This window comes from Helianthus annuus, chromosome 16 (assembly GCF_002127325.2).
Source record: "Helianthus annuus cultivar XRQ/B chromosome 16, HanXRQr2.0-SUNRISE, whole genome shotgun sequence".
NCBI lineage: Eukaryota > Viridiplantae > Streptophyta > Magnoliopsida > Asterales > Asteraceae > Helianthus > Helianthus annuus.
The window spans coordinates 185,586,974-185,598,262 of NC_035448.2; the positions used below are offsets into that span (position 1 = coordinate 185,586,974).

General features: G+C 37.0%; 1 long non-coding RNA gene and 1 pseudogene across 1 annotated transcript; both read right to left on the bottom strand.

Moving 5' to 3' along the window:
* Nucleotides 1-6,708: 6,708 nt before the first annotated feature.
* Nucleotides 6,709-8,987, bottom strand: LOC110918638. Its single transcript, XR_002581469.2, has 2 exons — nt 8,545-8,987; nt 6,709-7,156 (listed from the first exon to the last, which is right to left on the bottom strand). It is a non-coding gene; the product is annotated as an uncharacterized LOC110918638 (long non-coding RNA).
* A 511-nt stretch (nt 8,988-9,498) lies between these two features.
* LOC110918637 lies at nt 9,499-10,767 on the bottom strand (annotated as a pseudogene).
* Between the last annotated feature and the right edge of the window lie 522 nt (nt 10,768-11,289).

The following is an 11,289-nucleotide window of genomic DNA, read 5'->3' on the forward strand; positions in this document are numbered from 1 at the left end:
TATATATATATAGGGAGAGGATCATGAGAAAACTACATATATATGATAAAACTAGAAAACTAACTAAAAGCCACTAAAAAGGAGGGGGGACTTTTAATGAAGGAGAGGGGAGACTTTTAATGAAAGAGGGGTAAAATTGGAACAAAAAATATATATAACTTTTCAAACATTTCCCATTTCTCCATACGTTATCATTTTAAAACAAAAATGTCACCATAAGATCACAAATTTTCTTATCTTTCATTCAAGTATATTCGAGCATATTTTTAATGACATAAAAAAAGATTTATGGTGTCGTCTTGTTTTCAGTACTATTATTATAGTAGTGCACATGTGCAATATAACATGTACTACAATGTGCATTACATGCTTAAAATTAGCTTTTTGAGTCTAGTTTAACTTTTAAGGTTAGTTTTTTTGGAGGTTTAGGATTAGGATTAGGTTTTTGGGTGGGGGGGGGGGGGAAGGGGTTTAGGTTTTTGGGGGTGAGGTGGGGGAGTTTAGGTTTTCTTCGGGTTTATGTATAGGGTTTAGTTTTAGGTTTTCAGGAGGGTGGGGGTGGGGGGTTTAGGTTTTGGGGGGGGGGGGGGTTAGGCTTTTGGTGGGAGGGTGAATTTAGGTTTTTGGGGGGGTGGGGGTGGGGGGTTTAGGTTTTTGGGGGGTGTCGGTGGGGGGTGGGTTAAGTGGTTTAGGCTTTACGTATTAGTGCACATGTGTAGTACAACCAAAAAAAAAAATTTTTTTTTTTTTAAATTTTTTTCCATACATAAAAAGTAGCGATTTTTCTATAAAAATTGTAAAAAAAAAATTGGTATGTTTTTTAGGTTTTTTTTAGTTAGTTTTTTTTGTTTTCTCATTTAAACTAGTTTTCTCATGATCCATCCCCTATATATATATTTATAAAAATATGCCGGATATTACAATAACTTTATTTTAAAAGAATTTTTGTTTTAGGTGTACTTTATTTAAAACATAATTTCTTTTTTTAATTATTATTTACTTTATTAAACTATTAAATCAGAATTTTTATAAAATAAATTTAAAACTATTTTTATATGTTTATATACAAAAATATATAATTATTAACAAATAAGAATGTTTTTGAAAAAAAAAGTTACTATATATATAATAACATTTTGCACAAATCAACCTTTATGTTATAAATAAGAGTTAAATGCTTGGTTGGTCCCTGTGGTTTGCAAAATTTGTAGACTTGGTCCTAGTGGTTTACAAATTACACGCGTGGTGCCAAAACTTGTCAAAAACGAACTCGGTTGGTCCCCAGCCCTAACATCAGTTAAATATCTCTGCTAAAACACTCCATGTGCTTGGCACATGACGGTAATTTGGTCATTTCAGTCCAACCTATTATAAAAAGAATTAAATATCTAATTGGTCCCACCCTACCCCCTTCTTCTTCTTCCCCAAACCACCACCACCATCTCATCTTCTCCACCTAAGGCCGTGGGGTATGGGGCGGGAGTTTGGGCGTGGGTTGGGGGAAAACGCCCAAGTCACCACCCCGGGTGGGCTTGGGTTGTGGCGTGGCCCCTTGGGGCTTGGCTTTCAAGCCGAGCGTGGGGCGGTATGGCGAAGCGAGCTGGCTTATTCTCATTGGGTCACCCGCCACGTCAGGCGGTTGTTTTAAAATTTTGAAATTTAAAATTCAAACTGGTCCCCCCCCCATCCCCCCATCTTCTATAACCGCCACCCTGGTCCCCCAAAGGCTCTATATATCGCAACCCCAACCCCACCGGTCCCCCATCCCACTAACCAAAAACCCCACCGGCTACACCCACTGTCTTGAACCCGCTACCCCGCTGGTCCCCCTCATCCCACGAACCCAAGAAGAAATGGCATCCTGGACCCGTCAAGAAGAAATGGCACTCGTAACTAGCGTCGTCGACGCTATGAAGGGGCGGCCACCGGGCCAAACAAAATATTGGGCGGAAGCATTCGCGGCCTACCGACATAACATCGGTAACGACCGCCACAACCTCAACGCGTGCCAACATAAATGGCGCGAGCTACGGCCCAAGCTCGAGCGTTTCAAGGCTTACTACGATGTGGTTCCCGGTGGCGAGTTAAGCCACGAGGACCGGGTGGCGGTGGCGAACATAGAGTTTCGAGGCAAGGAAAACAAGGCGTTCGACAAGATCGACCTTTTTGAAATTTTTTTAACGCTCTAGGTTTTTTTATTTTGTAATTTTTAGAAATTATGTAATTTTTAGGATTATATAATTTTTAAAATTTTAATGAAGTTGTAGGTTTTTTTATAAATGTTGTGTGATTTTTTATAAATTTTTTGTATTTTTTTAAAAAAAAACATTTATGCCACGCGGTGCACCCAACCCAAGCCCAACCCCAACCCACGCCCCGCCATACCCCGTGGACACGTAACCTGGCAGTGGACTGGCTCCGCGGACACGTGTCACCAAATGCCCAACCCAAACCCCAACCCCAACCCAAGCCCCACCATACTCCATGTTCTAATACCCATCACCACCACTATCAAATCCCCAAATTCTTCATCATGTTCTCAAATCTCAAAAAGTTATTAAGAATAAAGATTCCAAAAGCCGTGCATCGATCAATAGTTGAGCAGATTCCATAAAACGTCTAAACCACCTTACTACTAAGTTATGAATTGCAAGGGATTCTCTCTGTTATGGAATAATGATTCCTACCGAGTTTTACTTGTGAAAGGTTGTGAAGGTGATTAAGGCTATAGGGTATGGGGGACGTCTCCAACCCCGTCAAGGTCCGGTGACGCCGGCACACCGTGCCCCCCCCCCCCCCCTCCTATCTTATCCGTCTTATACTCGACGTTGGCGACGAAGGAATTAATGTGGGCCCCTCTCCAAAAGTAACCGTTAGATATAACAAAAAAAAATTAATTTTCATTTTCCCCAAAAAGCAACGGTCAAAAAAATTAAATATATAAATTTCAAATCCATTTTCACCTTTATTCACCATTTTAACCCCCTTTTCTCATCTCTCTCACTTTATTTTATAAATCTTCTTCCACTTTTATAACCTTATACTCTACCATGAGTCCCTTCAACAACCCGAACAACCCGAATGGGAAATAATAACGATGGATGTCGATGAGTATCCCGGCTCAAGGAATGGGAAATAATAACGATGGATGTCGATGAGTATCCCGAGCCGAAACGTTCGATGTTAAAAAAACTACAAACCGACATCATGAAGAAACATCAAATTATTTAAGTCTATGTTTTTTTATTAAGTTTATGTTTTTTTAAGTCTATCTTTTTTTATTTTTTAAGTTTATCTTTTTTTTTAAGTCTATCCTTCTTTATTTTTTAAGTTTATGTTTTTTTTATGTTTATGTAATGTCTTTTAATATTAATGAAAATATTTTGTTAGTTTATTTGTTAAATGTTAAAAAAAGAGTAGAAGATTAAAAAAAACATAAAATTGATGGGATAGGATCATTTAGGACCATCCTCCATACCCTCTAATTTTGTGAGATGGACCATCCTTAGGGTGGAGGGTATAGTCAATAACCTTAGGGTGTTTGAGTGAAATCCTACCCAATAATATTATGTCATGTCAACTCCCCATCCTACTCCACATTTTACACTCAATCACTAGATCTAGTCAAACACCCCTCAATTTAAAAAAAAAAAAAAAAAACTTGATTGGTCTCTCCTCTCTCTCTTTTTCCTCTCTCCTCTCCTCTCAATCACACCCAATCCAATTCGGTGAACAATCAACGATTTTTATTGCCTCTCTCTTGGTCGCCGCTCACCTTCAAACCCACGGTATAGTCACCGCTCGGTGATATCCGTTCCCCACACATGTCCCCGAGCCCTATACCCTCCACCCTTAGGAGGACTATAACATGGCGCCTACGTGACGGATCATCCTCCCTTGAAGGATACCCTTTAGCCTAATAGACCATCAATATGCAAATAAATTCCAACCCACTCTATGCAAAGAGCATTATTCTCGTACATTCTTTTAATGCTATTTAGATTTTCTAATTACAAACAATAACTCCAACTCAAAGATCCCCAAATTAGGTTCCAGTACATCGAACCATCTTTCAACTCCCATTTCAACCGTTTGGAAGTTCTTTGATCCTGGTTTTCTGAGTTGGAGTCAGTCTCGTAGGAAGCTTCACGTTAAACTTGATTCGCAGGTTCCCTCTTTTTGTCGGGTCTTGTGAAATCGGCATTCCTTCTTTACGTACAATATCTTCGTAGTCTGGATGAATCACATTATTGATGAGTATATGGTGAGATTCCCACTTGATGGTGGTGGTGGTGGGTTTCAGGTGGAGGAGATGAGATGGTGGTGGTGGTGGTTTGGGGGAGAAGGGGTGGGGTGGGACCAACTAGATATTTAACTCTTTTTATAATGGGTTGGGCTGAAATGACCAAATTACCTTCATGTGCCAAGTACATGGGGTGTTTTAACAGAGATATTTAACTGATGTTAGGGCTGGGGACCAACCAAGTTCATTTTTGAAAAGTTTTGGTACCACCTGTGTAATTAGTAGACCACTAGGACCAAGTCTGCAATTTTTGCAAATCACAGGGACCAACCAAGCATTTAACTCTATAAATAATAATTTTTGCACAAATCAACCTTTATATTATAAAAGACCACAGTACCCTCACATGCAAAGCTTGTGAGGTAACTTAACTGAGTTTTGGGACGACATTACTTGTAAAGGTTATAGAATGTTACAAAACATGAACAAAAAGGTCGGGTTTTGTTGATTACATAATGAAAGATATAAAGTGCAGTTTAGGTATAACATAAAAGTTGATTTATGCAATTTTGTCTAGATTTAACAAAAAAAAAATCTTTGATTAAATTGAAGATACATAAACCCTAAGATATAAATACTCTTAAATGGGGGAACATGTAATCTAAAGCTAAAAAAAACTATTCTCCTAATTAAAACTCCTTACGAAATATATAATTGCCCGACTAACAATTTAATCGTTAAACTATTTAACTTAACAAGATTAACCCAATGTCACACCACCGTAGAACTGTGCCAAATAGCACTAATGTCACACCACCGTCAGCGGCTACCAACACTGAGTTGATCCAGGACTCGTGCGTTGCGACAAACTCGTCAAACGAAAAAAATAAATGTAAAACATTGAACCACACATGCATGTTGTGTCGTGTTAACTCGCATAATTTTGAACGAAACAAAAAAAACGTTAAACGACACACGCACGTCGCGCCGTCTTAACTCGCAAAATTTAGAACGAAACGTAAAATGAAAATTTGCGAAAGATGAAAAGTAGAAGGACCAAAGTTGAAGGTAAAAATATTGTGAGATTAAATTGAAAATAATAAAACTTTTGAGTTAAAAATGAAAAAAAACAATTTATATGTGTTAAAATTACAAAACATAAAAAGCTTTTGGGTTAAAGTTAAAAAATCAATTTTTTTTTTTGAAAACCCCCCAAAACATAAATTACAACACCTTATGCACAAAATTGTTGCTAATTTATGGAGTGTAAATTTACAAATAAAACAACACAACTTTGAATGGATCAAACCGATTGAATTTGGTAAGATAATGAAACCATTATTTGATTAGGGTACAACCACTTAAGCACAATTTACAACCATACATGCATACAAAACAGATTGAATTTGGTTAGATAATGAAACCATTATTTGATTAAGATACAACAACTTAAGAACAATTTACAAAAATGTTACAAAATAATAATATATAAATAAATTTGATAATGAACAACAATTTAAGCACAATGTACAACTATTTTGATTAAGATACAACAATTTAAATATAATGTATAACTATAAATGCATACTTTTATTACAAAATAATAGTATATAAATAACCTTCTTCATTTGATACAGAATATTTGTTGCATGTTATTTCTATTATTCATTCTCTACTTGAATTGTATTGTGAGTTTTTTTTTTAAGAAATTTTATTTATATATAGAATATTGGCCGAGTTACATCAATATCGCAGGTAAGCGAGCAACAAGCTGCGCCACTACCCCTTTCTGAATAGCAAACCCTAGCATATTAAAGACAAACCCCTGCCCTCCTGTTGTTGATGAGCAACTGAGGCCTAAAGCAACATAAATAAGTTATCTTAGTTTAGCCTTGAATAATCAGTTATGCTATGGCTAGTATAAAACTGACTATCAGGGCCGTCTCCGAGAATGATAAAAAAATTTGGGCCCCGGGCGAAACAAAAAAAAATTGTATAATATAAACTCATCAAATATATATCAAGAAACCACAATATGACATGCTAATCATCGGGTTTGAACTCATGACCTCAAGATTATAACCCAAAACATTAACCAATTAATCATATAATCATCTTGTTAACAAGATCGAAGAGTCAATTAATTAAGTAAATTGATAATTTAAAACAGTTTAGGAAATAAAAAATGCATGGGATTAACTGAAAATTGTTTAAGAAATAAAAATATAAAGGAAGGGTTTAGAACTCATGACCTTGGTTTTCAAATTTGAGTATCTTAACCATTGAACTAGCTTCATTTTTTGTTATTAAAGTCATTTATTAAACATTTAAGATAACAGTGCTTATTTAAAAATCTTGACCCTAAATTTTTGTTGGGCCCTATAAACCCTTTGGGCCTTGGCGTCTGCCCGGACTGCCCAGCCCACAAAGCCGGGCCTGCTGACTATGATTTTCTGACAGCCATATGATCTAATAATTAGAAGCATGCTCTTTATATACGATTTTGGACAGCTATATGATCTAACTAGCAGATAACGCCCGCGCTTCGCGGCGGGTATGTTTTTCTGTGAACATGTTGTCACATTAGGATAACTGGTAAGGAAATAATGTACAAAATATAAAGGACTGTAAGTTGTAGTGGGTCAACCCAACTGCTTTCCTATTTTGACATATATCTCCAGCCTTGTCCATTACAAAGCTAAATGAGTTGCCTTGGACTCTTGGAGTGTTGAACGGGGCTGCTGCTACCATCCTGATTCTGTTAGGCTCCCATTTCCAGCAATCGTATGAAGAAAGGATGCATAATAAATACTCTCATTTCCAGGACCAAAGTCGAGCCATAAAAATATCCAGATATTCATTAATTATGTCACAGACCCTGACTAATTTCTTGTGATTAGTTACTATCTTGACCTGAGACAGGATGAATTATTTCAATATCAATATAGGGTACCCATCTAAGACCAAAAACCTATGAAAATTCAGAAGGCCTTGTAAGCTCCTTACATATGCAACACTCAACTATCATATCAATATATTGCAATAATGTTGAAGGAAATCATTCAAAAAAATAAGATCTTTGTAATCTTAGTCTCCACAAACTCATCAATCACACTGTTGCCTGCATAAACCAGTTTGTGCAACACAAAATCATTAATATAAGAAAAGCTGAACTTGTTCCTTTCATGACAGGCCGGTTGAACCAGTTAAACCGGATACCATAAGCTTGCCCAGCACGAATCATACCAGTAAACTAAGAGAACGACAAAGAAGTTGTACCGCTAGTAAATTAGGTTATATCGGTTTAAACCAGTATACGGGTACCGGGCCAAAGGTTAAAATTTGGACTTTTAATCTTTTATGGACCTAAAAGGGTGACCATTTACCTTCTTAGTAAAACCTAACGGCCAAAAGGGTACCAATAGTAAATTTTTAGATTTTTTTTAGTTATGGATTAAATTTTGGAATATTTTTTTATTATGGAATAATGTAGTGTTGGATAATACCGGTTGAACCATTTCTGAGTCTAACCCAGTATGATTTGAAAAGCGGTTTTTAAAATATGGTGAAGTGATTGCTGTAACTTTTTCCTCTCCCTCATCACTTTCACTCCACCAGCACCCACCATTACCACCATTACCACCACTCCACCATCATCCATCTCCACCACATTCATCCCCATTATCACCCACAACCCCTAAAACCATCCACCTGCTATGCTACTACTGATAACCACCATTGTCGGCCACCAAACCACCGCAACAACCTCCGACCACTACACCACCAAACACCATCACTCGACCACAGATTTCCCACACTATGTAGCTGAAAAAAATATACCTCGTATATGGTTCTACGTAAAGACATTATATATATATAAAATTAACCATGTTGGTATTATTATGATCAACATATTAATTAAAAATGTTGCATGCCAAAATGTATTGCTAAACATGTTAAAAAACAAAAGGTCGGTATTCATTTAGGTAATTAATTTGCGAGAAAACTTAATAGAACAAATGTTACAGTTTGGTACTAATGATGATGATCATTGGATTTTTGGTGTAAATTTGTTTCCTATTGATGATTATGATGGTCATATGCATTCAAATCAATCACACACTTGTTCTAAATCTGGTACTTAATGGAAGATATCAATCACACACTTATTCTCAGTTAATAGTATAAGCATTCAACACAAAAATCAGCAGATAAGTATATAAACATCAAGGTAAAATACTAACAAATTAAAAAAAAATGATCCGAGTAGAATTAAGAACAGTCAAACACCAATACCTTACCTGATAAAAACAATTTGAATCGGAAAGCAATGGATCATCAACCAAACATGCAGAAAGAATCGCAGAGAGATCGTGAACGTAATCTCCGATTGCCGCTTCGGGCCTCGAAGTGACAACCTGAAATCACCACTGTCTTCGGATTTAAACTGAAACCCTAGCCGACGCAGAACCAACAACCCAAATCACCGCCGTAGTCGGGTTCGCAATGAAATCCTAGCCGCCGAAACACTGATTTCGGTCTCTTTGAAACAATTACATACTTCTATCGTTAAAGGAACAATGATGGGGTGTTGCAGTTTATGATTTGGGTGAGTCTGGGGGCTGTGTTTTGAGTTTGGAGATGGGTTACGCAGAGATGGGGAAGACCGGAAGATGCCGGTCATATGAAACCGGGAAACTGATACTGTTGTTAAGAGCTTTCATCAATTGTTAATATATAAAATAATTAGAAGCATGGTTTTTTCTTTGTTATCTTCTTGGTTTACATTTGGGACTAAAAGTTGGACCTTGAAGGTTTGATTTGTGATGTGATTGTTGAACTGTTATATCATTCTGTAATGGGAAAGTTCTTTATTGAAGATGCTATATACTTGTTTTGTTAATTCAGTCCAGCGATCACACCGGCTCACATTCAAGGGTCACACTGGTTGGCGGTTCCATCAGAAACTGTCCACATATTATGGAGGAGTTAAGTTCGATCGCTATTAGCCCCGAGATTGCTCAGTTTAACCAGGTGAGTCCAAAAGTTCAATTTTTAACACATCATTCCCTTTGGTTTGCATTTTTAACCGTTTACATCCAAATGCCTAACTTACTCAGTTTTCTCTGTTACCTTTTGATCACATGCAGCCCGTGTGAGGGCATTTTGGTCCTTTTTATTAATAATAATAAGATGATACATGAAGAAAACCAAAAACATTGATACACAAAACCATAAACAAGATCAAAGGTGCTATGAGTAGATTCAACTAGCAATATGCCGTGTAGAAAATATGTAACTTAACTAGGGATAAACTTCAATGAGAGATCTTAACCCCAAAATCGGAGTTATTTTATAATCACTAAAACCGGCATCAAGGAAGAGCTTTGCCCAATCTTCTTCGCTCCTCTCTCTTCCTTCTAACAATGTCATCAAAAGCATATCAAAGAAAAGTTGTCTCAAGTAAATCATTCTCTCCTTCGTGAACCTTCACGACCATGTCTATGATGATTAACTTTCCTCTATTTTCCTTACTTGGAATTGCTTCTTTGCATTGCTTCAATATCTTCACACATTTTTCATCACTCCAATCATGTAAAATCCACTGTTTTTTCAACACATAAGAACATATAAAATGATTGAAATAAATTTTCGAAAAGAAACTAATGAATACATCAAAATAGGAAAAGGATAGATATTAACAATACCTTAAGCAAAAGTGCATCAGCTTTAGGAATGGCTTCAAACATGTCCCCACCAACATAACTCAAGTTATTACTTCCAACCAAACCATCAACTACATGAGGAAGATCAAAACTTGTGCAACTAATATTGGGGAAAGCTTTGGCGATACCTTTGGCAAAAGTCCCAGTACCACCCCCAACATCAACAATGGGAATCTAACCCTTCAAAAACACCCCCACAATGTTCAAGAACGACACTTGTAACAAGCCTTGCATCGCTAGCCATCGCTTCATTGAAGAACTGATTAAGATTCTTCTCTTGTCCTGCAAGATCCCATAGTATCCTCCCATAGGTTGTTTGAACGGGGGTGACATCATCGTTTTGGAACCATTTGCTCAAGTGTTCCATGGATCCATCAGCATTGGATCCAACATGGCTAGCAAAAAAGGCCTAAGGCTTAGTGGCTCATCCTTTAAAAGCAATCGAGAAGAAGGAGCGAGAAAATAGCCTTCTCCCTCCTCACCATTGCCTCCGGGTGTGGTCAATACACTTTGTTTCACAAAGAAACCAGAGTGAACAAGGATGTGCATAAGCCTATAGACAAAAGGAGTTCTCTCCCGGTTTATGCCAAGGGCTTTGACTAACTCAGAAAGTAACATTGGTGAACCATGGCGATTGATGATATCAGGTATTTGTAGCTGAACTGCACATTTAAGTGACATGGAGTTTATAAAGCTGAAAATATGGTTCCATATGTGAGCTTGAGAATCAATTAGCTCTTTAGATGGCTCACCTTTTTGCAATGCCATCTTTTTTTACTTTCTTATAATATCTCTATATTTGAGATACAAACTGATATGTTGTGAACATGCACACCTTCTCAATATATACAAAAAAAAAATGTGAAGGGATGTGATTGAGATAGACCTGACAGTCTAAAAGAGATCATTTTTATATTCATAAATATAAAAATGTGAACATCGTTTAAAAATGTGAACAAGTGCATGCAGATTGGCTAGAGTAATATTATATTACACCTGTATCTTCCGAATCAGCTACGGATCTGATAATCACGTTCGCAAATTTTATTTTGCCACGTATAATTAATCATCCACAGCTTTTGACGTTATTTTCACGAAATTAGTAAAAGAACGTTAAAATTAGTGCACTATCACTTTTGCCCCCCGATGGCCCACACATATATACATCATATGCGCATACCGCAAGTGGGCCGTCATGAAGTTTCTTACGTGGAACAAGATAATTCGGATAGATACGGTGGATATAGCGGTGATGAGCCTCAGAACACCCCACTGTATGATGATTATCAACCCTCTAACTCGGCCAATCCGTTTCAAATT